The following is a 26,345-nucleotide window of genomic DNA, read 5'->3' as shown; positions in this document are numbered from 1 at the left end:
TCACTATTTTTAGTGAAGCAATTGAAACGCAATAACGGTTTGCATAACTCAGTCGGATGCAAACCTCCCGTTCGTGCTCTTGGTCGCGTAGTTGCGCGCACTTGTGACCTTTCTTTATATAACAATAAGTTTGCACTCCCATTTTCCGAACTGCACCAGAATGCCGCTCCACTTCGTGTCGGAGCCGACATATAAAGGGACAGCAGGAAATGCTACATCGGAAATCAATAAAATAATTCTCCCTTTCTCGGGGCATTACAGCGAGGATGGCAAGGTGGTAATTTTATGCTGCAAGAGACAGCGTGCACCCCACGCTATTAAGTCGCGTTTGTTGGGCAAAGCCCGCCTCTGCAAGAGTAAACGTACTAAGCCTTTAGCTTATCGCGTGTTTGTTCAATGTGCCCTCCCTCGGCTAACGTACACGCGCACTTGTTTAGTGCGAAAGCAAAACTTTGGTACCTTGCCTCGCGATGCATGCGCTGTGTATACATAAACTCAGGCGAACGCCTTCTCGGGCAGCTGCTCCAGAAAAGAACCTGCTAATTGAATCATGTGCGCTTTCATTAAGACGTTTCCCAGTGCCACTCGCGAGCTGGCGGGTAGTCTTCCTGCCATCTTTGGTTGACGTATGTTTGCTCTTTGTTGCGCACGGCAGGCTTCCTGGCCGTTTTATTTAAAGCGCATTTGCGGATCGAATAACTTGAACCGCTCTCTCTCTCTTTTTTTTTTTTTACTTGGGATCCCGCAAAACCTCACTCAGGAGAGTCACTTACTGCCATCTTACGCACTTTCCGGTCGAACATCAACAGTTTGAACTCAGCTTGTTGCCTTCTCGGGTCAGAGCCTGTAGTGGCGCTCTCTGTTTCTTTGAAGATTTCGTTTCGCCTTAGGACGAGTTTCGTGGTTTTACATTGGATTGCTTTTTACTTCGCTACCGCACGTGGCGCGCTGCACCGCCTTCGAAGGTGGTTTCGTAGAACGCTCAAGTGCGCTGTGGCAGAGCATCAAAATGCTCCTCGGTGCTTAGATAACTGGCCACTCTCCAGTGACTGACTACCCGCGGAGATGTCGGTTCCAAATCTAAATTATGGCCGATCAAGCAGCGCCTTGTTTTGCGAACGACGTGAATGCCCTACGTAAAATGTATTACTTTAAAACCGTGCTGACTATGCTTACTTAGGAGCAGCCATCAGCAGAGTAACAGAAATGTTTATGTGTTTAAAGCATGACAAAAGAAAATCTGCGTTTCTGCAGACTAAGCTGCTGAACCGCAGGCAGTCGAGTGTTGATCTAAAAATATGAGAAGGTATTGGTTCATAAATTTACAAGGAGCCAAAGGTATTCTTTCTCTCAGACAAAAAAAAAATCACCAAGAGCGAGAGGGAAGGATTGAAAGACGTACGACGTATGCCGCTGCCTAATACAATCTGTCCCCTGCGTGTTGTCGCTTGGATTATAATCTCTTGCAGGGATTCGTAGGGAAAGGAGACGCAGTGAAGTATTCGCATACGGAATGTGTTCGGGCGCCCACGCAGGGGACATTAAGTGTTTTGGGAAAAAAATGAAGAGGGATGGCGCTGCCGTCGCGAAAATTGCGCTGGATGTTATTTTCCTTAAGCCTCCGGTGTGAGTGCCGAATGCGCCGCAGAGCACGACGCGGCTCTTAAATGACGGGACAAAAAGATCGCTTCCGGTGGCACGCACCGTCGCATTACAGCGCATGATAACACTCTCAGCACGCGCGTTCCGCCGAGTTTGTGCATACCCCTTTCTTTGCTCTCTCCCATTAGGCTGCTTCGAGTCTTTGTTCATTTATTATTTTTTTTGTTTCCCCCCTTCGCAGACGCATGCTCCAACCAGCTCCGGACAGCGCAGGGGCTCGGAGGGTGCCCCGAGGTCGTGTCGCGCGCGGAGGAATTTGAAGAAACTTTGTAATTGCTCCTGACGGGACTCGACGAACGTAAGTGCTTGCCGCTCAGCTTGTTCCGCGTAGAGTTGTGCTAAGGACGCCTGAGAGAGCAGCCGTGTCTCGTCGCCGCAGCTCGATGTCCTGGCCTAGGCAGCCACGCCGTGGAATATTGCGCGCACGGAGCGACCATTTCTTCTCTGAGTATTGAAACACGAGCATAAAAGGGCTCTTGCAGCAACTCTCGCGGGAACCAAAGCGAGGCCTCAGATCCTAAACGCCCGACGGTAACGCGTTGTTCTGTATGGCTTCCTTGTCTCCTCGGTATTAAATATGGCGCGCGCTTCCAAAAATGGTGCTGCCGTTTTGGTTACTGTGACGCTAACTTCAGAAAGATGCTGAGTTAGCCGGTAATGGCTGCGAGCAATAAATTTGCATTCTTGCGTTTCCTAAGATGGTGGATGCCCTCGGACAAGAGAGAAAACGTAAAATATGGTCGAAAACAAATCCAAACTTTATAAAGCCTGCTAGAAGACCTGTAAATTAGATCACTTTTTCTTTTTTTCATTTGACTGTATAGGACGCACGGATTTATTTATTCATTCATTTTTTAAGATACTGTTAGCCCTTTCGGCCTGTTACAGAGTGGCAATCAGATAAATAAAACGGGAACACAAAGGAAGCATTTCCAAGTTACAAAGCTTAAAAGGTGGGATGCATCCTGAATAAACAATCCGAGGATTAAGAGAAATACCGATAAGCAGATTACAATATACGCTTAGACCACAAAATAGACAACATACGCTTCCAACTTTTTCACACTCTCTGTTGATGTGGTGGCCACAAATAATTGTGAAATGCAGATTATTCCACTCTATTATTGCTTTTGGAAGGAATGAATGTTTGAAAATATCAGCTCTTGTTGTGTAGGTCATAATAGCGTGAGGGTGATTAATACAAGGTGATAGACTTCCGAGAGGTTGAAGGTAATAGCCACGATCCGGGTTTAATTTATTGTAATAGAGTTGATAAAGGAACTTCATTCTGGCTACCGATCTTCTTATGGCCTGTGCTGGAAGTTGTGCCAGAGCAAGCAGAGCAATTACGGATTGGCGGCTTTGCTTTAGGCAAAAAAAAAAAAAAATGTCTCACTGCAATCCCCTGAACTCGTTCCAGTTTATCTATGAGGTACTGTTGATGAGGATCCCAGATTATACTCGCGTATTCCAAAGATGGTCTGATTATGATTTTATAAGCTTTCAATTTAGTATCTGGGTTATCATTCACTGGTTTCGTTTTTCAAAACCAAGCGCGCGTTCCGCCGAGTCGCGAATACGATTGTCCTGCTCGCTCCTGTTCAAGTTGTTCGTAATGGTGGCGCCAAAATTTTGAACTTTTGTGACGTGCTTGATTTGAAAATTGCATGTGGAAAAACTAAATACTCTTTCGTCTTGAAAACGGTCATGTAAAATTCATTCCTCTGGTTTATGCCCATATCTCACTCAATACACCAACTATGAAAAGTTTTCAAGGATTCGTTTATGAAGACCTGGTCATGTTCCTGGCTAGAGAAAAAAAAACATGGTAACCTTGTTCAGTCACTTCTCTCACTAATAATAAAAATGCGCAAGCAATAAATACTCTACATCTGGTAGTACTCGAGTGCTAAAAGGTGTAAAATACCCACAAATTTACAGATTAGATGGTGAACATCGTTCAGTGCCAGGGCTCTTTTCGTACTGTGCGGTTTTCTACGCCTCAATCAGTTTCTTAAATAACTGCGAATAAATTGTTCAACATCGCTAGCATCTCATCGATGAAAACCTTCCTTCTTAAGCACTGGAAACTGTCAAAGAGAGTGGAGCCAGTGTCCCGCGACTGCGAGTACCTGCGAACGCGCAGCTCGTATTTGAAGGAGTGCATCTTTTTTTTTTTTGTCGTAATCCATCCCGAAATAATTATTTTCTGAAGCACGTACAGATGTATAGTGAAGTGCTACTGTAGAAGCAAGCTGACCAACTTGTCAACGAGGCCAATATAAAGAGAGTATTTCACTATTCTCTTTAGATGCTCTCATCAAAACTCTCCTGACAGTAGAAATTTTAGATAATGACTTATTCGCTAGTGTAAACCACTGTTTGTTTTTCTTCTTCGTTGAAATGAATTCAACATCGACAACATGCTCTTGTCCCGGATAATTTCTCGGGCTCACAGTTCAGCTTAGTTTTTTTAATATCGCACGCTGCTGTATTTTTGCGTCCCGTGTACATATCGCGCTACCGCAGTCAAATCGACCAGCAAAAAGTTTTCTTGAGGCGTCGGTCGCCAGTGTGAGATATGGCGCCCGGTGACATCATTTCTGACTGCTGGGGCAGCGCAGTTATTGAGGCTTGCTCAAGCCGACTTCAAGACGTGCGCCACTGGAGCGAACATATCGGCCGCAGGGTGTATTTACGTTCGCGGAGTATTGGCTGCGCAGCCCTTCTTGCTTCTTGCGTGTTCAGCGGCGGGTAGCAAAAAGTTCGGCGCCCACGAACGCGGATGAAATGTATCCGTCGCTGAGGGGACACGCTGTATTGATTTACGAGCGAGCGCGCTCTCGGCCTGACGAATTACAGAGCGGTTCTCGCGGTGAGTCGGCGTCTTTGTGTCGCTCTGCCATCCCTCCGTCTGGCGGGCACTCAGGCACACATGCAACACCATCGTTCTTTGTTTTTTTTTTCGCTTCCTTCCCGTTCGGACAGCGTTGATGAATAACCATGTGCTGCAACAAAAGTGCGTGCATCGCGGAGGCATGCCTTTTTCGGGGCCCCGCGAAAGCAACTGTTTGAAGGAAAGACCACACATTGGAAGTGAAAACCCAAAGTTCCCCGCAGTGAGCCACCTGCACCGACTGAAGATAGACAGCCTCTCTCGCCGATTGTGGCGCGTGCGGTCTTTCTTCGCGCGATGCGAGAGAGAGAGAGACAGAGCGGTCGATCGTCGCAGGCGACACTTGGGGTCTCCCGCTGTGCCGGTGACGGCCGGGAAAGAAATACCACCACCGGCAGCAGCAGCAACAGGGGATGGTTACAGCCGGGCGCAATCTTTGCTCATGGCTGGAGCCAGCTTATATGGACTCGGACGAGCATTTTGTGCGCAGATGCCGCGCTGGTTTGTTTGCTTGGAGGGCACGCGGGGAGAGCCGAAGAGCGGTGATTGTGCAAAAGGCGCCTCCTCACTTCCCCTCCTCCTCCTTCCCGTCCCCTAGTTCCTCCTTTTCTTCCCGTGCGCGTTGACGGCGCGAGTCAATTGTACACAAGTTGACCGCGCTCGCGAACTGGTGCGAGCTGCTCTGTCGGCGCTGCATACCTAAATTCATTCCTACGTCTTCTGAAAAGGGGATGAAAAATTATGCTTCCTCTAAAGTTTTTATAGAAGAGTAAATTATTATCAGGAGACTTCCGTTTCTTCTTCGGTGTCTTCTTTGGCAAAGATTGTAGCAGTAAGCTCCTGTTCGATGATCTTGAGCAGAACCTTCTAATACATTCAGAAGAATGCTCTTCAAACACGAAATTATGGTTTGGAGATCAACTTGCTGTAACTACAAAATGAAATTTTTGGACTGAGTGAGTGAGCGAGTGAGTTAGTTAGTTAGTTAGTTAGTTAGTTAGTTAGTTAGTTAGTTAGTTAGTTAGTTAGTTAGTTAGTTAGTTAGTTAGTTAGTTTTGGAGCAGGAGGGCGTAGAGCAGTTGGTTGGGGAGATGGGATGTACAGGATTGGTAATGATATTGCTCTTGTGCGCTTTTTTATGTAAAATAGCATGATAACCAAAAATTACCTCGTCTGTCTTTTCAGAAGCGCAGCCTCTGTATTTTGTCATTCTGCTAAAACAACCGCCACAAACGTTGCCTCTGGAGTCTTAAAACAAAGCGACGAGATTAAAAAGTCGTGACCTCAAAATTATTTCGAGGAAATGTAAGCACCCCGAAATAATTTATCGCGTTTTTTTTAGTTCGTTTGTTTCCGATTGCAAATAGAAATTACCGTTTCGCTGCCTGCCGCTTTAGCTTCATATGCTACGTAGATTTTCAGCAAAGGCAGTACTAAAACATACGCTTTGTAATATTTCGTTGCTTTTTCGTTCTACACGAACGCGGGCAGCATTCTGTTCTAATCTCTTCTTGTGATCCTATGAAGAATGATCTTCCCTGCCTTTCCCTCCTCATCTATCTATCTATCTATCTATCTATCTATCTATCTATCTATCTATCTATCTATCTATCTATCTATCTATCTATCTATCTATCTATCTATCTATCTATCTATCTATCTATCTATCTATCTATCTATCTATCTATCTATCTATCTATCTATCTATCTATCTATCTATCTATCTATCTATCTATCTATCTATCTATCTATCTATCTATCTATCTATCTATCTATCTATCTATCTATCTATCTATCTATCTATCTATCTATCTATCTATCTATCTATCTATCTATCTATCTATCTATCTATCTATCTATCTATCTATCTATCTATCTATCTATCTATCTATCTATCTATCTATCTATCTATCTATCTATCTATCTATCTATCTATCTATCTATCTATCTATCTATCTATCTATCTATCTATCTATCTATCTATCTATCTATCTATCTATCTATCTATCTATCTATCTATCTATCTATCTATCTATCTATCTATCTATCTATCTATCTATCTATCTATCTATCTATCTATCTATCTATCTATCTATCTATCTATCTATCTATCTATCTATCTATCTATCTATCTATCTATCTATCTATCTATCTATCTATCTATCTATCTATCTATCTATCTATCTATCTATCTATCTATCTATCTATCTATCTATCTATCTATCTATCTATCTATCTATCTATCTATCTATCTATCTATCTATCTATCTATCTATCTATCTATCTATCTATCTATCTATCTATCTATCTATCTATCTATCTATCTATCTATCTATCTATCTATCTATCTATCTATCTATCTATCTATCTATCTATCTATCTATCTATCTATCTATCTATCTATCTATCTATCTATCTATCTATCTATCTATCTATCTATCTATCTATCTATCTATCTATCTATCTATCTATCTATCTATCTATCTATCTATCTATCTATCTATCTATCTATCTATCTATCTATCTATCTATCTATCTATCTATCTATCTATCTATCTATCTATCTATCTATCTATCTATCTATCTATCTATCTATCTATCTATCTATCTATCTATCTATCTATCTATCTATCTATCTATCTATCTCTTGTGGAAGCTCCGTTATATGTTTCAGCCGCGCAGAAATACGCGAGCAATTGTGATTTTAGACTTGAACAGGCATATCTGTCTACAGATTGTTGGGGACGAGGGGTCCTTGAGTGAGCTGACTCTTTCAGCGCCGCAGGTCCCTTCTTCGAATGACGTTGTCGGACTTGGTTCGACCGTGTACCCCATGATGAACTTCTTAACAGGCTCATTGACTTAGGCATAAACACAGATATTGTGTACTGGATTAAAGCTTACCTTACTAATAGAACCCAGTATGTGGAGGTAGACGGTGCGAAATCTGACGTCCTGGGTGTACCCTCAGGTGTCCCTCAGGGGTCTGTGCTGGGGCCCATATTATTTTTATGCTATGTTAACAACATCGCAGTCTCACTTCCTCCTCAAATAACAGTCCGGCTATTTGCGGATGACTGTTTAATATACTCAATCATATCAAAGCCAGAAGACCAGCTCACATTAAATTTGGCGTTGAACTCCATTAATCAATGATGCGCAGCTTCTAGAATGAAAATTAATTATACGAAAACATCATATATTACACTGACAAACAAAACCAAAAATATTTTTTCATTTGGTTATGAAATAGATGGGCAGAATATAACATGTGTCAACTCCTTTAAGTATTTAGGTGTCACTATATCATCTAATCTAAGTTGGAATTTACATATTGACAACATATGTTCAAAAGCTGAAACTAAGTTGTGGTACCTTAGAAGAAAACTGAAACTTGCATCCACAAAAGCAAAACTAACTGCCTATCTCGCGCTGGTACGTCCGACACTGGAATATGCAAGCGTCATATGGGATCCGTATCAGTCAAATCAAACGTATAAGATTGAAAAAGTTCAAAGAAGGGCCGCCAGGTTCATTCTGTCAAAATATAGATATACTGATTCCGTGACTGACATGCTGCAAGAATTACAACTTCCTTCACTGTCGAAACGAAGGAAGATCGCCAGGCTAAAATTTCTTTATCTTTTGCGCAATAATCACTTCAACTTAAACACAAGCTGCTATTTGCAACAGCGTTCGTGTCGCCCTGTAAGAAGCTCCCACAGTTACCAGATTACACCCATGATGGCCCGTATTAACTGTTTTAAATACTCCTTTTTCCCCAGAACAATAACAGAGTGGAATTCCCTGCCTCAGACCTTTCTGCAAATAGACAATCTCCCCCAATTTGAAAATTGCTTGTACCGTCACTTACCTGAATAGACATCCTTGTAATTTTGTTTTTCTTTTCATACGTTTTGTTTCCCTACTGCTATTTTATGGTTGTAAGCTAAAATATTTACCCGCTAGCGTTTGTGCTTTAGGTCTGTATCTGCAGTGCAGGACAGCTGTGTTGCGATGACTGTCGTTTTCAATTTGACTATTTTGAATTGTGCACTGTTCATACTTGTGGCTGTGTGACATAACTTACATATGTATCTGTTTTCACCCTGTAACGGCCTACGGCTGACAGTATCAATAAATAAATAAATAAATAAATAAATAAATAAATAAATAAATAAACTGTACAGGGGGTTTATTTTACATTATTTACAAGATTTTGGAACCCATTGGAGGGTGATGGGGGAAGGTCGGAGGATCTGAGAAGATCTGAGGATGATCGAGGATTCTTTCCTCACGGCACTCGTCGTCCGGTTCAAAAAGGGTCCGGTCCCTAGGATTCCCCAGGTCCGAGAATGTCTTCGCCAGGTTGGGCGTGGCCTAACTTGCGCTGTCGTACACACACACACACACACACACACACACACACACACACACACACACACACACACACACACACACACACACACACACACACACACACACACACACACACACACACACACACACACACACACACACACACACACACACACACACACACACACACACACACACACACACACACACACACACACACACACACACACACCACTTCACATAAGGACACGGCCCCGTCACATGCCTCGCCGGAGAGAGGGTGCCGCTGGACAGTCGCCCCCACCAGAGAGAGCGTTGTCTTCGCGTCCGAACGACAGTTCTCACGCTCCAGCCGGACACGTCTTCCGGGAAGTCCGAATGGGCGAGGCGCCGGCGAGCAGGCACAGTGGAAGGGGTGAGTCCCCCCTGCTCGGTTCTGGCGGTCGCTAACTGCCTCCGTGCCGCACGGTCGATCTTCCGGGAACAATGTTGTTTTGAAACGGCAGTGGAATCCTCCGTCTCGAATCCAATAAACCACGCGAGGACCGGCCTTGGGAACCAAAATGCCTATCGCCGTGCAGGGACCCCGGCTGCAGGTGTCCTGGCCGAATACGCAGCTGAATCAGACCACCGGCTGTCGCCAGAAATCTTACAAGACATACAGCGTCAAATAGGTCATTCTTCTCCGGTCCGTCTTCACCAGCTTGCTGTAGTGGTCACTATGTGTTCGTTCCCAGCTTCTTCCATTCAGCAATTGCCACGCCTGCGTATGCGCCGACGAAAAGGAGGCCCTGCTGCCCACCGGGATGTGTGATTGCCAACCATCTCAAGCGCAGCCAGTCACAGGGCGCCGCCTGCGGCAGCCACTATGTCCAGCACGGCCATGCTTGTCAACATTATGGTGAGCAACACCGCTGGCCAGCGCTGAGGAGTAGTAAAATGGTGCCCGCTATCGGACACTCTAAATTTCTCTGACACGACACGGATGTTCCTTTTTTTACGTGTTGCAATAAAAATCTACATTTGCACACACTTTTCAGCAGTGCGTGATAATATTTAGGCTAGTTCGATTACTTCGACAGTGTTCAGACGCCACCACAGTGACCATCAGGGCAGAGGACGCAGCCTAGGGTCGCAGCGCACATGCCGCCTTCCAACAATTCAATCGTACAGGGTTGCCACTTTTCGGGCCAACATTTGCAGGGTCGTGGCCGACAAATCGTATAACAACGAGGTCAAGATACGAGAAATGGTGCGCATCCGCCCGTCGCTGCTCCCATTGCAAACTGCGCTAGGCGGGCTAAGCCAGAGCAATCAGATGATTACGTCTCATTTCAGCGTCGACACATCCTGCGGAGCGGCATGTTCGGCTACTAGTTCCTTCTGGAGACTCGCGAGAAGTTCGAGGCACCAGGAAAGGGTCAACGCTGTCTCACTAGCTGACTCGCAGAGACGCGAGTAAGCAGCTTTAAATTGGCGGAACATATCCATGACTTCCCATCCTTTCGCCACTTAGTGTTTCGTCATTTTTTGTGGAGCTAGGGCATAGTTTGTACAGTCGCCCACAGACTTGTCCAGAGCACTCGAGCGGTGCGCTCTGTTGTGCATTTCTGACAATTGCAGCTGCCTGCCGGGCCCGATACAGGTTTTACAGAAGTGACCAATTAAATATAAGCCATTGGACTTTTCACGCACGATGACGCGAGGCTTAGAGCCCAGGTCGACTTGTAAATAACATAAGTGCACTCTCTGGCCCGCAGCTCGAGCGCTCTATACAGGCGTGTGGACGACTCTACAGCCAGAACACAGGGCTCGGGAACACTTCTAATATATTCTGTTTTGTTACAATCACTGTACTTAGAGTGGCGATTTGCTCTTATGCAAGTGGAATGGAAGTTAAAACGAGTAAAGTTGTTTTAGCTTAAGAACACTGTCGCTCTGCCTCTCAGAATTCAGGAGGCCTGCCATAGTCACGCCGAAGCGTTGTGTCACTGGTTTCTGAATGAGTACACTAAACCTGGTAATCTCTAATCGCAAATACACGTTAGCGTCTGTCACCGTCTAACGTCGAGCGTCGTTAATAAGCGCAATCAGAGTCCTGCTACACTTGGGGCATGAGGCTGTACCCCTTCTGTGCTTCGAACTGAGCAAGTTATTTCCTAATTACCGCTGCCATATTTGGACCTCCGCTTTCAGGCACCACTGCAATTCTTCTCTGCAGGGAGAAAAACGGCGTGTTTCAGAATCATTCCAATGGGCGGGATCAGGAAAGCTTGTAGCCTGAAGTTTCATTATCTAAAGAAGAACCTTTAATTTGTCTAAAACGACGAATGCAATTGCTTTTATAATTGTTTGTTCGCATTTATGCATTATATCACAAAGAGGAAGCCCCTAGAGCGCTGTTCTTAGCTGGTTCACGTCAATTAATGCATCCACCCAGAAAATCTGTAGAAGTATTTTCGGATAATAAAATGGCTTTAATTTTTTTTCATCGCATTTTCGTTGGATTTCCGTGAGAAAAAAGTGCCTTTACCACGCGGATACAGGCAGAGCAGCAGTTCCGCACTCCCAGTGAATTTCTATTCGTATGATATGAAGCTGTGGTCCAGAGAAAGGTTCACAAAATAAGCACCAGAACCGTGTTTATTCAGACAAAAAAGATGACAGCTCAGGAAATGTATTCCACTCGATTTCTTTCTGTTTTAGAGTTTAGATAAAGTTTGCCAATGGGAACACCTTAGGTGGTGTGAAATGACGCAGTAGGCCAATGGGTCCGTTTTGTTGCGACCATTTATTTGTTCAGCCTTTGGTTAAATCTACTAATTCTTAGTTAATGAGCGTGTTAATTAACTGTTGCTCGTGTTGAATGGTATTATTTCAATTAATAGACGCCTGCCGCAGCTGAGAGTGTCTTCCTGAAAAGATTTTCTGCGTAGTTCCAAAAGCTAATTTTCAGGAGTTTTTTGAAGTGCTCGCTGAAACCCCGGTTCACAAATTATCAGCAAAGTAGGAGAGAGGACTGATGTCCTCGCAGCTCACCGAATAAATTCTGGAAAACAGCGTTAAAGACGGGAACGCAGAGAACTAGTAAATAACTCAAGAGTTGTCTCGCAACTGAAATCTATTGAAAACGCATGACAGTATTTACGCCTGAAAGCACAATATTGAAACCTACAAGGCAACACGATAAAATTACCCGCAGTAGAGCACACATTTGCTGTCAAGCGTCCATGACTGTTGCCCTTACCAGACATTGGATTGCACAAGTTGTCGCACCGTTCTCATGTTTTCTAAACGCGCTCGTGCGTACATTCACCTTTCTTTTTTCTCCTGGTCTGTTTCCGTTGAAGAATAACTATGAAGTGTGTTGATTCATCGCTCTATTTGGCCCGTGCATATATGACCGCAGTATAACGGGATACTATAAGCCATCCTGCTACTCCAGGGTCACCTTACCGCCGGATGGCCTCTTCACCTTTCTTTTCATTAAACTACTTCTCACTCTCTCTCGCTATAAAGCACAGCTTCTGAACAAGGCACAATGAGCTGTGCTGTGTTCATGTCGTGTTGTAAGCCCGGTTCTGTACCCCGGAGCAAATTGAGCCCAGTTTTACAGCAACAGAAAACAATACGCGAATTTAAAACCTTCCAGCCACATTCTTGAGGACATTAGAAAACCGGTGCACGTATGAAATCACGGCACGTTTTCTCAGGAGTTCTGTTACCCGGCCTAATTTTTAGTTGCTTTTTGTTTATTTCTAATACTGCTAACTCCAAAACTTCAGTTGTAGCAGAGTGAGAGATCAGACACATAAAAATAAAAAAATGAAAATAATAGCAAAACAAATACGCGCCCTAAATAAAATATCCACGCATAAAACAGCGCCATTTCCAATACAACGTCGAAATAGCGGCAGTAGTTGACGCAAAATAGAGAAATAAAACACAAATAAGTACAAAGAAGTACTTGAACCTCTTTAGAAGGTTCTGACAGGCTAGCACAAGGGCATCATCAAGAAAAGTGGTTTGCCGTAGCGTTCTGGTGCGTTCTGGAAAACAGCGGCCGTCAAAAGTAAAGGATGTTTTTAGGTGTACAAAGTGGTTCGTGCCTTGCGTTTTTCCTTTTGCATGTATTAAATGCCAAATACAAATTAGCAGATTACATTCAAGCAGGAACAGTGATTATTGAAGTTGCTTTGCGATTGCTTTCTTTTCTGTGAATTTATATGTGCATGCCTCTACCAGCCGACCTCGATAACGACCGGTATTTGTTTTTAATTCCTCACCAAGAGTCATTTCTAAGGTGTTGCTTGTTGTCTCAAGGCATAAAAAGGTATCACATAAAATGTAACAGGTTTGTGCAAGAATGAAGCCAAGCAGTGAGATGATAGCAAAATTCTCTGCTTCCGACTGAGTGGAAACTGCTAGAACTAGCAGTCAAGGACATGGGTGAAATGGCCAAAGGTCTACCGAGCAAATAGGAAACAGCGAAATCACAAGGCTTTCGTTTGCCCAACATTTTTTAAGGAATCTCTCTTCGTGCTTTGGAATTTATTGCACTCTGGGATCACTTCCACCCTCGTCGGCTCCCCTGCTTGCCGCGGACGTCCTCGTTTACTCCGCGCCGTCACGGGCATAGCCCGTCTTAAGAAGCCTAACCATGCACAGCTGTCGTCATGTGTTCGTTGTGAAGGGGTTGACGAGGTTTCGGGTGCGCACGAGATACGGCTGAGTATTAGCCGAGTGACCGGAAACCCACTGTTCCCGTAACGACTGTCTTCTTCTCTTGAGGTGTGTTCTGTAAACAATTTTAGGGATCGTCTGTCTCGTCGGCATATGTTTGTCGCGTGTGTGAAAGAGATAGGAAAGTGGTAACGGCTGGGCCGTGGGTGCCGTGGGAGAGGTTTGTCGCGTTTGTGCTGCTGTGTATTTGATTGCTACCTCTTCTTTCCCAAATGCTTAATCAGCACTCTTTCCCCAGTCTGTGATTAGTTGGCGGAAACCTTATTTTCCTTTCTCTAACCACTGATTGGTGAGGGGAGTCGCTTAATTGTAATCTTATTGGTTGCTGTCCCCGCTAAGGGCGGAGACAGAGGGTTTAAAAACAAGCGCGCTGGGTTGAACGGGGGCTGAATTCGTCGATCAACGGTTTAGTCATGTAAATAATTTTCTCCTTGCTTTGTTTCTTGTTTAATGTATGTTCTAAATAAATAGTTAGCCTTCTCCTTTCCTCAAGTAACGTGAATGTTTGCGAGTTAGAACCACCGGGTCATCAAGCAACCCTTATTTCATCGTCAACAAGGTGTTTCCACTCATCGCCACCTGAAGAGGGAAACTCAACTCTGAAGTTTGAATGCAGAATGGTAGTTGTTATTTGCAATATAACATCTCACCGAGCGCCCAATGCGCTTAGAGCACTCTGATTAATATGTCTAGGAATAGATGAAGCAAGGTTGGCTACATTCTAAGTCAAAATTAGATGATGCGGAAGGAGTGATACTTTTCCTCCATTGGTTCTTCTTATTCCTTACGAGATCATCTTGAAAGCTTGTACTTTCAATTTTAATTGTTCTGTAATTTTCGTAGTGTAATATTATTTACTCGTATCACAGGAAGTGCAGCGCCGACATGACTTTCATGGGTATGATGATAGAGTGGCTTCCATACCTGCGTCGATTTGTTCACGTATGGATGGACACCAGACCACGAGCAACGATTGGTCAACTTTTGCTTAAGCACCACGCTTCCGTCATCCACACCGCTTATTCCGTGGCGCTTGACGCAGTAATTAAATTTCGTTACGATTTACGGATAATGAAAAGCCGGTGGTAACGTAAGGGCAGTCATTTCGAGCATTTATACTGGGAAATGTTGCCAAGTGCCTTTAGTCGAACTGTGATGAAAGATTCAAGTCATCGTAGTATGCGGAACTTTTATGGTTGTATCACATACAGCAGACATAGACGCTAACCCGCTTGCGGGCATGGACAGTTTTTGATTCCCATAGAAACCGGCACAGCAGAGGAGGAAAATATTCTCCAGGAATAATTTATACGAAGGAAGCCAACAGTCACCGAAACCAAGAAGCGTAGGGGAGCGTTTATATTTCTTTACATAATTTGTGGTGCTGAACAATGGTAAATTAATAGTGTAATTATTTTATTGGGAAAGATAACTGATTAGAAAGTAGAAAAAGAACAACCACTTGCCTCCAACTTTCGTTTGCCTCTGAAACAACCACTGACCTCCGAATTTCGCGTCCGGTGCTCTACCAACTCAGCCATGGCGGCGGCCCGCCAATCTTCTACTTTCGGCGGTATTTATGTTGCATGCAATCTAACCTTGAGAGTGTTCGCCAGTTTTCGCCTAGAATAATTTGCTGTTCGTCAGCGCTAAGACTCGTATGAAACCACACGCCAACATCGCTCGGATTTTGCTGCCTTGCGCGTTTTTTGTGTGCCGGGCGCTGTGCATTCTGCATTCTTGCCGCCCTGTCGCCTGCTTGTATGCGCCCGTCTTTGAGACAGCGTGAATGAGCCCTTCGCGACACCTCATCGCTCATATCTTCGCACGACAGTGTGCGGCCACAGGACACGCTTCAGATCGACCCTAACCTCCGATCGCCTGCCCAGAGCGCCCTGTGCCGCGGCAGTGGCCGCGTATGTACATCCAAACCGTGGCCTCCGGTGTTCGACTTTCGGTATTTGCGCCGTACCTTTGTTCTGCCTGTCCGCCTCGATGCGCGGCGCTGACATGCAGGTTTCGGTCTCGAATCGGTGCAGGAGCTCGGCGTCTCCTACGCGTGTTCTCCAGAGACGCGCGAAAAGCGTCTCCTTGGGGCGCCATTCTGCCAATTCTGCGCTGAGCCGTGTCATCTCCGGCGCGCAGCCCCTCAGCCTCGGCTATAATGCGCACCCTTCTCACGCAGCGCGCGTGCGGCGGCGACCGCCTCGGGGCATCCGCGCTTGGTGCACGTCGTCGTACGCTACGCGCTGTGCACGCTGTCCTGTTGTACCGCTCGCTCGCTCTCTCAGCGGCCATCGGCTGGGTGGAAGTCAACGGGCCGTTCATAAGCGGCCGGCGGCGGCGGCAGCTCGGGGACGCACTGCTGCAGCCGATTACAGGGCGGCCGCGGGCGGGAGCGGAGGAGGCGGCGGCTTCGCCTGTGCGTGTGCGCAGATGGATGGCGGCCGGAACCCATGTACAGGGAAGTTGGCTCGCGGTTTGTCCCGAGGCGTTGCTCCCGCTGCTGCTGCTCGAACGAGACTACGTTCGGACCCTTCTTCTCCGCGCGCTTCTTTCTTCCTTGTTAGGCGCCCTCCGTCCACCACGACCGCCAAGTGGCCCTTGCTGCCGCGCGGCAATTAAGAGGGGCCAGAAAAAATAAACAAAAGGCGAAAACGCGGGCGCATTAACGACGAAAACGTCTTTCACTCACGCGCGCCCCAGTACGGCTGTGATTACGTGACCGGACTTCCACTTCCGGTTCCGCTCAGCGGCGTGACCGAATACGCCTTAAATAAACGCTTACGTTACCAAGAACTCATTTACAACCAGATCCGCACGTGCTACGCTGCAGGCTCGCATGTGCGCATTGCGATGCCACAACACTGGTTCGATTTATCTTTCTGTATTACAGTTTACTAACAATGCTTGGTACAGTAAATTAAAAAGAAATGGCCAAACGATCATTCAATGTAATGAGGCAGATCTGCGCTAACATTATTGGTTGTACATTTCGCTTTAACATCGATCGCCTTCCCACAGGGTCTTTTTTTATTTTGGCGCCTCTTTCTCGTTCCCCTGCTGCGTGGGTTTCTGCTGGGTTCCATCCCTGCTGTGGAGGCCGAGTTTCGATGGTGCCGAAACGCGAAAGGAGCCCGCGTGCTGCGCAATGTCAGCTCACGTTAAAGAACCCCAGGTGGCCGAAATTTACCTCCAGCTCTCCAATACGGCGCATATTTACGGCCAACATGGCCAATACGGCCAACATAGTGATCATTCGCAAGGCCAGTGGGCCCAGTGGCGCCACCTCAAGCTTGATAATTTTGTCTTTGGGGCACTCTTGAAGCGTGCCGAGCATATTCCCTTTCAAGGTGCTGACGTCGTCGCTACACTTCGACCTTTGTTTCCTTCTGAAACCTCTTACGGGTTCACTTTCTCCTCCAAATTCAGTCGTTCAGCGGCACCTGTATGCAGGTGACTGGTGCGCTCACATCTGTTTCACATTTCACTTCCTCCGATGTTAAACACATACTCTGTCCCGGTTACTATTCCTTTAAGCCCCTGCGCACAATAGTAATGCCCTCTCATAAATAAAGCGTTCATTCACGGCGATGTAGCTTCCGAGTGGATATTGTTGTTAAGGCCTTTGACGGATAAAGCGGGTTTTAACCTGACTGGCGCTGTGCATATTAATTGACTCGCTGTTTTATTCTTTTTGTCGTTCTAGCTTAAGAAACAGACAATCAGTCAGGCTCGCTTTGCGACCTGCCTCTTTTTCGCAGTTTTGCTCTTCTGCTGGTGGAGACAGACACGGATAGCTGGTTTCTCTCCAAATAGATAGCGCACGTGCACAACATTTATCGAACAGCATGAGCGAATTTCTTCAGCGTTGGCAAATAATGCACGTTCAAAGCCAGCACTTAATGTCTGTTTCTGCAAAGACATCGTTTTCGCGGAAATTCAGGAATGTCGAGCGTTTTTCAGCAGTGACGTGCATGACGTGCTAGGTTTGAGAAATTTCTTCGCCTGAAGCTCTGGACGTAAGAGCTATAAGCATCGCGTGCCCAAAAGCTGCTGAACGAAGCAAAATAACCTTGCAGGGAGCGTTTTCTCATTTAAATGGTTTAGTTACATATATATGGATGGAAATCAAACGTGGCGTTTCAAGTTTTCCGACCCTAACGAATTTGAAATGCTAAATTCACGGCGAGGCAAACCCGCTCCCCCGCCGCCCGGCGTTTTTGGTACATGGCGCATGTTCTCCGCTAATGAATTGTGCCTTTTGCTGTACCTTTTATTTCAGTCTGTCTTCTTTCCTTTTTTTATTTTTTCCAGCTGGGCTGATGTCAGATCGGTTTTCAGGCCTCGTTCACCGGATGCTGAGCATCAGATTTCGGTTCCGGCTTTCCGGGCGCACTGGCTTTTTATTTGAAACCTCGGCCAAAAGCTCTTCTTTTATTTCTTTTTGCAGCTGCGCCGCGAGCGCAGGAATGAGAAGGAAAAAATTGAGTGCGCATCAATCAGCGGATCCTCGCGGATGGCCCTCCATGTCATTACGTTGTCAGGGGCTGTGCACCCTCGATCGCTGCTTTGCAGGCAGCTGCCTGCCTTGCACCAGGGCCACGCGCTCTCGTATTAACGTCATCGCGAGGCTTACCGATGTGATTCGCGAAAAACGGTAAAAAGAGAGCTGAGTTTCCGCCCTCGTGAACATTCGACACTAAATACTTAGTTCTCGATGCGCATAACCAGCAAACATTGGCTACCCGTTCAGAAACGATCATCTCAAAGGCAGCTGCTCTTTCAATGCCTGGTGGCGGGGCTTTTTTTACATATGGATACGTGTAATAGCTTATAGCGGCAGAGTGTATGGCAGTGAGTATTTCTGAACAGCAACAAACAGACAATTGAATCTGCAAGCACCAGCGAGCGTTCGTTCGAAAGGTGACTTAAAGTTGATAAGACAAGCGCGGACGAAGTGGTAGTATTATGATCTCCGCTGAACGAAGGGCAGCTGAAAAGACTGCTGTTGAGTGTACGCAGTACAGTAACAGACATCGATAATCCCGAAGGAGTGACTACGTGCACCAGCACTCTATATCTAACTTCCATCCAACAGCGCAACTGTCAAGTTTAAAAGTTGAGCGTTATAGTCGAGTTCACGGTGTCAGGACTACGTAGCAATTCGCGGCTAGAGCGGCAACTTGCATCACTGGTTCGTCTGCGTTAGGAAACGACGGCGCATCGGTTCCGTTAATGCATAGGACGCTCGCTTTAACACCTGCGTGCATTTCGTATGAACGCTGATGCAAAGGCGCTTCGTGAGGGAAGAGATGTTGCGAAAGTTAAGGTTGGCTCGCAGCTGCGGCCGAGACCTGTCGTGAATTCTAAGCAGAGCGAGGCGATTACGTAGCGCAACGTGTTTAAGGTCGACAGGCGTAATGTAACTCCTCCCACCGACGCCAGTGAGCGTGTTCGTCGAGCCGGCAGGCACACTCGGGCTTCAGCGACGTCACGCGGCAGCATCGCGAAACTGATGCGCATGATGCCTTTATGCATGCGAATCGAACGCGTCCGCTAGGAAGTTTTAGCGGCGACGAGGCTAGGAAAAGAAGAAAAAAAAACACGTGATGAGCGGGCGTCTGTTCGGATCGTCCCGTTAATCACCCTGCACTGTGCCACCCGCGAGAGTAGAGTATAATGTTCGGGCTACCCCATTACTTTAGTGTACCAGAGTTGCTACATGCTGTCAGAGACCATGCTTTCAATTGCGGCGCGAAAGACAACGAGTCGTAAATTTTTGATGTGCAAAATTTACGGCTGTTTTCGCGCGCGTGTCGCGGCGGCCTCTTCCTGCCGTGGCGTCTTTTCCGAGCGGTGTATGTCCGGTCGGCAGTAGCGCTAGCGACAGGCACGATGTCGGTGGCATTCGCGGTGCGTCCCGCCGGACGACTCAGCATGTACGCGGCAACTATACCCGCTTTCGTAAGAAAAAAACAACGAGCCCTCCGTGGCGTTTGAGGAGCAAAAGGATCGTGAAGCACTATATTATCAAAGGTACAATATGCATCTGGAATGAAAACACACGCTCTGAGAACGGTTATACCCTGAAACAGTGCTTTGAGGCCGATTTGTATCGCTAGAGTTAAGGAGAAAAGGGCTCCAGGAAAAGAATATGGCGGAGAAAATAAAATAGTAGGGAATAGAATAAATGGTCATGAAACTTTATTTTGGAACACTTGTAAGTCGCCGAAAACGAAGTCTAAAGTTTGTCATTGAGGCCTTGTGTCACAGGGAATTTAAGTCACAAGTTATAAGGTTAACATTGCTGCGACGCGCACGTCAAAGGATCCAGTCTGTCAATGTTTGTGGCACTTGGTTGAGCGATCCCATTTCAATTTGGCAATGGGTTTTTTGCGTATCGACTGCGCTTTCCAGCATTACATGCTGCGCTACACTAGTCCAAAGCTTTCAGTTGCTGGGCTACTATATAGCATGCGTAATCGCGGTAGTCGCGAAGTTGTGGTTAAAGCGGTCGTCTCTGCTTCGCGCCCGTCCGTTTTCAGTTCCAAATATACGTTTAATGCCTTCCTTATAAAACCCTGTACACCGCTGGAAGGACCCGCATAAACTTGTCTACATTCTTAGATTAAACTTCGTGGTCGCCTTTAGTTTTTTTGCTTGTGGAACTACTGTACTCAGGGCCGTTACGCATTTTACTGCCAGCAACAACATCTATTGGCATTTTCAGATACGAGGAACGAGCGGCTATATTTTGTCCTACGCATGTCAGAGAAGAAACGACAGCTTGAGAGTCGTTCATTGCATCCTTCCGCGGTTTCGCCGGAGCAGCAGCGCTGACGTCCGAGGCGGAAAGGATCTCTCGCTCTAAGCGCAGTATTTGCAGAGCCGTCTCCACACTGGGCGCCCTACTTTCAGCGAATAAAGAAAGCAAAGCGCAAACAAACGAGAGACCCCACAGCGTTGAAATGGAGCGCGGAGGGAAGGCAGAGAAGGTCGGGACGCGCAATCCGCGGCGAGCAACCCTTCGGTTTCGCCACGCGGCGCGTTTCAAGGGGGAAGCCAAGGAGAAGTGAAGAGCGAACTTTCTCCCGAGCAAACGCGATCCGGTGCACCGCTGAGGTCGCGGTCATCTCCTTAATTGGAGCCCGCAGACAATGTTCGCGAGTCGTTCTCGTCGTGCGCTCCGTTCCCATCCGCCAAATGGTGTTTGCCCACCATCTTGGTTCTCGGTCGGAGTTTCTTGACGTTTTCGCCCCCCCCCTCCCCAGGCGGTTTCCTCTTGGTCGCTCGACGGCGAACGGCTCGACGCGACTGTTCTCTTCATTCAGGCGCAAGCAAGACAAGCACCGCGCGAACAGTGACGCGAACTCGTGGCGGACGCGATGGAGGGGCCTGTTGGTGGACGAGTCTCGATTGAGTTATGCGCCCGGACACTAACTAATCAGGCGGGAGCTCTGACAGCCGCCGTCGAGGTAATAACTAAGGCCACGATGGCCGCCGCTTTATCCAAGTACCACCCGTTGCGATAGGTTGTTGCCAACAGCAGCCATTGCCTGTCCTGCATCTGCCGAGCTCCATGGGAGCGGGTAGGGTGAAACGGCTAATTTTGCGCGCCGTCGCGCAGAAGTCCAAGTTGGATTTTTTTTTTCGCATTGGCTACTACTAAAATTTGAGGACACCGCCTTTCAGGAACGACCACCAGCGTAGGCTTTGCACGACATCATTTGTGGAACTGCGACGAATTAAGCAACGCCTATTGATGCTACGTCATTCTGTATTGGCCAAGCGTGTTCTGCCCGAATGGTGCCGCTGCAGAGGCCCATTGAAAAGAGCTTGAAAAAGGCTCAGAAACTGCACAGATGCTTACTGCATGGTACGTGAATCTCTTTCTGACTGTTTGCGAAACGGTAGTTCATAATGGCGCTCCTTTTTTTTTTTTAGCTCTTGCGTAGAGGAGAAAGAAATAGCCAGAACAAACTCAGCGTTGTGTCCCGTTCCTGCTCCGGCGGCAGTAGCATTGAGATGAAGTAGTGCAACACTCTATCGACATACGTCCAGTTCAGTTTAATTCGCTCAAATAATGTTCAGTGCATAAGCGCGGGGCTCTAACCTATACCGAAGCAGCACGGGCCACAACGACAACGCATTCCTCGCGTCCTCATGTCACGAACGGAGTAAACATCAGTAAGAGAGAAAAGACGTTAGTGTCGATCAATGCAATACCATAGATATGCTCATATGATGATCTGAATTATCAACGTTCATGTATGCAAATGTGCTGCCTTTGTTTCAACCTTGACTGGTTACAAGCAAACGCCGCCTATCAGCGCTGGAATAGGAACCCTAAAGAAAAAATAAAAAATATTCGTAAAAATTGCGTTTCCCACAAAAAAAAAAAATGCAACTCTTTATTATTATTCCTCCTTACTCTTTGCATTCTTTATAGGAGCACGCACGCGTATAAGGCTTCGGGCTATGAGGGATGCCATAGCGTACAGGTCCAGATTGCTTACGACCGCTTCGGATTCTTAAACCTTCTTCGGTGTGTGAGCGCACGGGCGTCGTCGCATTTCGCCTCCATTGGAATGCGGCCGTCGAGGCTTGGGTTCGGACCCGCGGCCACATGCTCTGCAGCCGAGTACAGCAAGGAATGGCAACAACGTTTGTCCGGTGCGCTACCCAAGAGTTATTTATTTTCTTAGGGGCCCGCCAGTACATCATAACTGACTTCCCTTCCTTTCACCGATATCCGGCCTATTTTTTTCTCCTGCGAAGCAAACGACTAATTTGCTCTGTGGGCAAAATTTAGTGAGCAACGCGTAAGGAATGATTTTTCGCTACCTGTAAATTGGATAGGATGCACTTGTTAAGTTTCACGCTCATGAATTTTGATTATCGTATTGAGAATATTGTTATTACCAAACGCGCCCTTTAGGCTAGCATGACGTCTTGCTATCCAGTTGCCGACAGAAAATATTGCGCATATCTTGTTACTCTAAGTGGTGGAAAGGCTTGCCTTGGCTTCCGCTGATCCGTAAAATCCGGCAAAGGGCCACAAATCCAAGCTGTTGCTCTATAAAACTTCGACAGTGTTCCGAACGCTTAGAGTTTGCCAACAGCATCAAGTTGTTAGTTCATGCATTGCCTCCTCCATCTCAATGCCAGCCGTGTCGTGTGGGCGCCTCAGTTCATTTACTCGTCGTGATGTGTCGCCATTAACGTGGAAAGCGTAGGGCGCCTTCCTGTCCGATCGCCTCCGCTGCGCTGGCCATCGAGGCACCCTAGGAGAGCGACGACTTTCGTCACAGGACGAGCTGCTGGCATGACTCGCTAGAATTTCTTCGTCCACTTGCCCTGACATGTTGTTAGTTCTCTCCTTCTTACTCAACATGCGCAGCTAGCACGAAAATTAGCGAATGAGGGACAGTAAGAAAGCCTAGTCGGAGAGGGTTTGATGTGCTGAAGCCAGCTGATCTGGCAGGCTCTGAAATCAAGGAGGCGTTAATCCACGTAACTGGATCTGCCACAATTTCAACGCCTGCCGCAACGGGCCCTACTCGAGGACATGACCCACGCCAGGCGCTGGAGCTGACGGAATAACCGCCGACATGTCGCAGGCAGAGTGTACTCTATAACACGAACAAGTCGCACTGTGTCTCGTTCTTTTCGCTAACATGATCAAGCTCACAAATCGTTCGTCGCCATCCCTTTTTCTGAGAGCTTTGTGATTTCGTTGCTGACTCTATGCATTTTTCTTTTTTATTATTATTGTTTGTCCCTGCCAGGGTTGTATCCTGCTAAGGACACGGTCTCACTATGGACACGCCTCCTGCTAAAGAATGGAGCCGCCTCTAGGTGTCCAACTTCGAGGCTAACGAGCCGGGAAAGCGAAAGCTGCAGGTCTCCGCGGGCTTCGTACGCGCTGCAGCGAAGCTCGAGCCCATGCGGTGCTCCTCTCTACGCCATCCGAAACGCATAAAGTCTGTCATCAATCCCTTGATTTAGATTTATGCACGCAAATATTCCGCGCCTTGAGCAATGGCAGTGATGAGGCTCCGGCGAAAGTGGAAACGAAAGGGAGGGGCTCTCAGAGAAAGGAAATATCATTTTTCTTCACGACGTTTATGTTTTCAATCTTGCGTTATTCCAGAAAGAAAACGAGACAAAACAGAGCTCAAAGCTACGCGTCTCCAAAGCGTCCATGCAGATTGGATCATTTCTCTGGAATGGAAATCGACTCTTGATGTTCGCGTTTTTCGGAATCTTTAATATTCTTTGCGGCTTTCTCTCTCTCGATCGCTCTGCGGGTCCTCATTTATATACGACAGGTTCGGCGTTTTGAGTGGCTATTAAAAACGGGATCTTTTGAAATGGGCAATATTTTACTCACGTGACACAGGCCACATTAAGCCGTTTGCGGAGGGACGGCGCTTCGGGTAAGCCGGGCAGCTGTCTCCATCCCTCGCGAATAGCTTAGCTGGAGCGTGTGCCTCGTCTCCGATGAAACCACTAGCTTTGCTTCGTATTGTAGCAGCAAAATCAACGAAAAAAACGCGAAGCGTGAATGCGGTGCGGGGACACTTTCCGCGTTTTGTCTGAACTTAATCTGTATTGCAGTTTGAAAAAATTTCAGTGTCAACTTGCGTGATGTGCTGGCCTTACATCGGAGGCTGATGTGAAGCCTGAGTTCATTTCTTATCTACAGCGATATTCTGCTCTCGCATTATTTCTACTAAACCGAAATGTACATACGTACAATTAATTTTAACATTATTTTGCTTGCACCTCCCTGCTGCTGATCAGTACAAGCTTCTTTGGCCCTGCTTTGTGTAACCTGCGGCCCTCATTTGACTAAGGTTTTCCTCATCAGTTCTTTTTTTTTTTCGGGCGGGGGGGGGGGGGGGGGGGGTGTTCGGAATCTTCGAAATTCGTACCTGCAGTCGAAAGTGCCTTCTCGTTGCTTTCTTGAGTAGAGCGATCAATTCAGCGACGCATTCGTGCCAGCTTTCTGGACAACGGGTTAGACGCGGACGAGTCTATGCGGAACGATGTGAAACAATGCAGATGGCAAACAAACCTTCGATCAAAAGGCACCATTCTCAAAAACAACTTCCAACTTAGAGCGCGATATGCTCTACAGAGATGAAAGGGAGCCGGTTGTACTGTAGCAGCTGGTTATCCACCACTCATGGAGCATTCAAAATGTTTCCGGTTGGGTACTGCGCAAGGTTTCTGACGCAAGCCATCTGATGCAAAGTAGCCGACTATAACGCTGTCCTAAACACAATTCCTCGCACGCAGTGATAAGAAGCATCTGCTTGACTGGTTACAGAAAAGGGTCTTCTCCCTGCTATGGCGACAATACATACTGCTCTTACTGGAGGTTGCAGGTGTGTTCACTGTGGTACTGTGAGTTACTGTAATTTACTACACCATGATCTAATCGCTTTAGTTCTTGTAGACGCGAAACGTTTCTTCCGCAGTTTGCTTTGAGTCTGTCGGTGAAATAGAGAGTTAAATGAGTAGTAGACAAAAGTAAGTGGAACTTGGGACATGCGTTACACTTTGATTTTCAGGTCATAAAACGAATGTGGGTAGCTACTTAAATTTTTAAAACCTGTTCTAAATTTTTCCTAAGGGTGGTTCCTGAGATTTCCACGTTTACTCCTGCCACATTCTCGACATAGAAACCCAGCGTGTCCTCTTGCTTGTATGCTTTTCTTTTTGTTTGTTTTTTTCTCTTCTTCGGGAGGTACTCTCCGATATATGCTATAAATTTGTGCCGCCTTACTCTGTGAAGACGCGCATTCTAGCCGTGAGCGCTCGATTTACTGCGCTACAAAGCTCGGACACAAGAATAGCAGGAGGCTATAAATATTTTAGTGTCGTAACAGAGGAAAACTGAATTGAAAACTCCCAAAAAGGTCTCCGAACTAAAAAAAATAATCTATTGAACAATAAGGTCAGGTGAAACACGCGAGCCTTCGCACTGTTTACATTACTCCCAAGTAGGCGACGCGATATGTGATGCTTGCATGTTCGTATCAAGGCCAGTTATGAAGTTGGTGTTGGCCTCTGCTGGAAACAAAATATCACGTATCGCGTCACGTCGTACTTGATCGTAACGTAGACAGTAGCAATGTTTTCGACTTGTGATGCCCTCGCAATACATTACCACTGTACTTTCCCGTTTGTATGTGCTTTTTGCGCGCCGATCACCTCTTCTCCCACGCTTCGAACATCCACGGTCTTATCGTTGGATGGTTTATTGCAAACAGCCCTTCACCTCCACCTCCAACGTCTGTGTTGGGGCGTGTGTGGTAAAGAAAGATTTTTTCCACCGTCTAAATCGTTGAAGCGCAGTGCAGTTCACTAGTATTTGCTGGGCGGCGGAGTCGTGTCCAATACATCTGAGTTTCTGAATTGGTAACATGGCTAACTTTGTGCACTGACATCTGCGTGGTATTTTTCTACAAAGAGGCCAGCAAGGGAAGCAGCTAAAAACAAAGTACTAACTTCCTTTCATATGTACGTGTGGACCCATTCTATGCTTGTGAATTACGGAGAAGAATGCGGGGTAAAAATAAATAAAAATGGATATGGTTTAGCTCTGGTTAGACCTGGAGTGACGCGGTAGCTACATCTGGCCGAGTGGAACTCGCTCAGTCGAATTGCAAAG

General features: G+C 46.5%; 1 protein-coding gene across 1 annotated transcript in view; it reads left to right on the top strand.

Moving 5' to 3' along the window:
• The window catches only part of LOC144114590 (tachykinin-like peptides receptor 99D), a 444,243-nt gene that overhangs the window by 170,995 nt on the left and 246,903 nt on the right, over positions 1-26,345 (top strand). Inside the window, exon 3 of the mRNA XM_077648432.1 lies at positions 1,844-1,960. The gene's annotated coding sequence lies outside the window, so the exon portion shown is untranslated. The remainder of the gene's footprint in view (positions 1-1,843; positions 1,961-26,345) is intronic.

The sequence above is a fragment of the Amblyomma americanum genome, chromosome 1 (assembly GCF_052857255.1).
Source record: "Amblyomma americanum isolate KBUSLIRL-KWMA chromosome 1, ASM5285725v1, whole genome shotgun sequence".
Lineage (NCBI taxonomy): Eukaryota > Metazoa > Arthropoda > Arachnida > Ixodida > Ixodidae > Amblyomma > Amblyomma americanum.
Note: the sequence above shows the minus strand (reverse complement) of the source record. Positions and strands in the feature narration are given on the sequence as shown.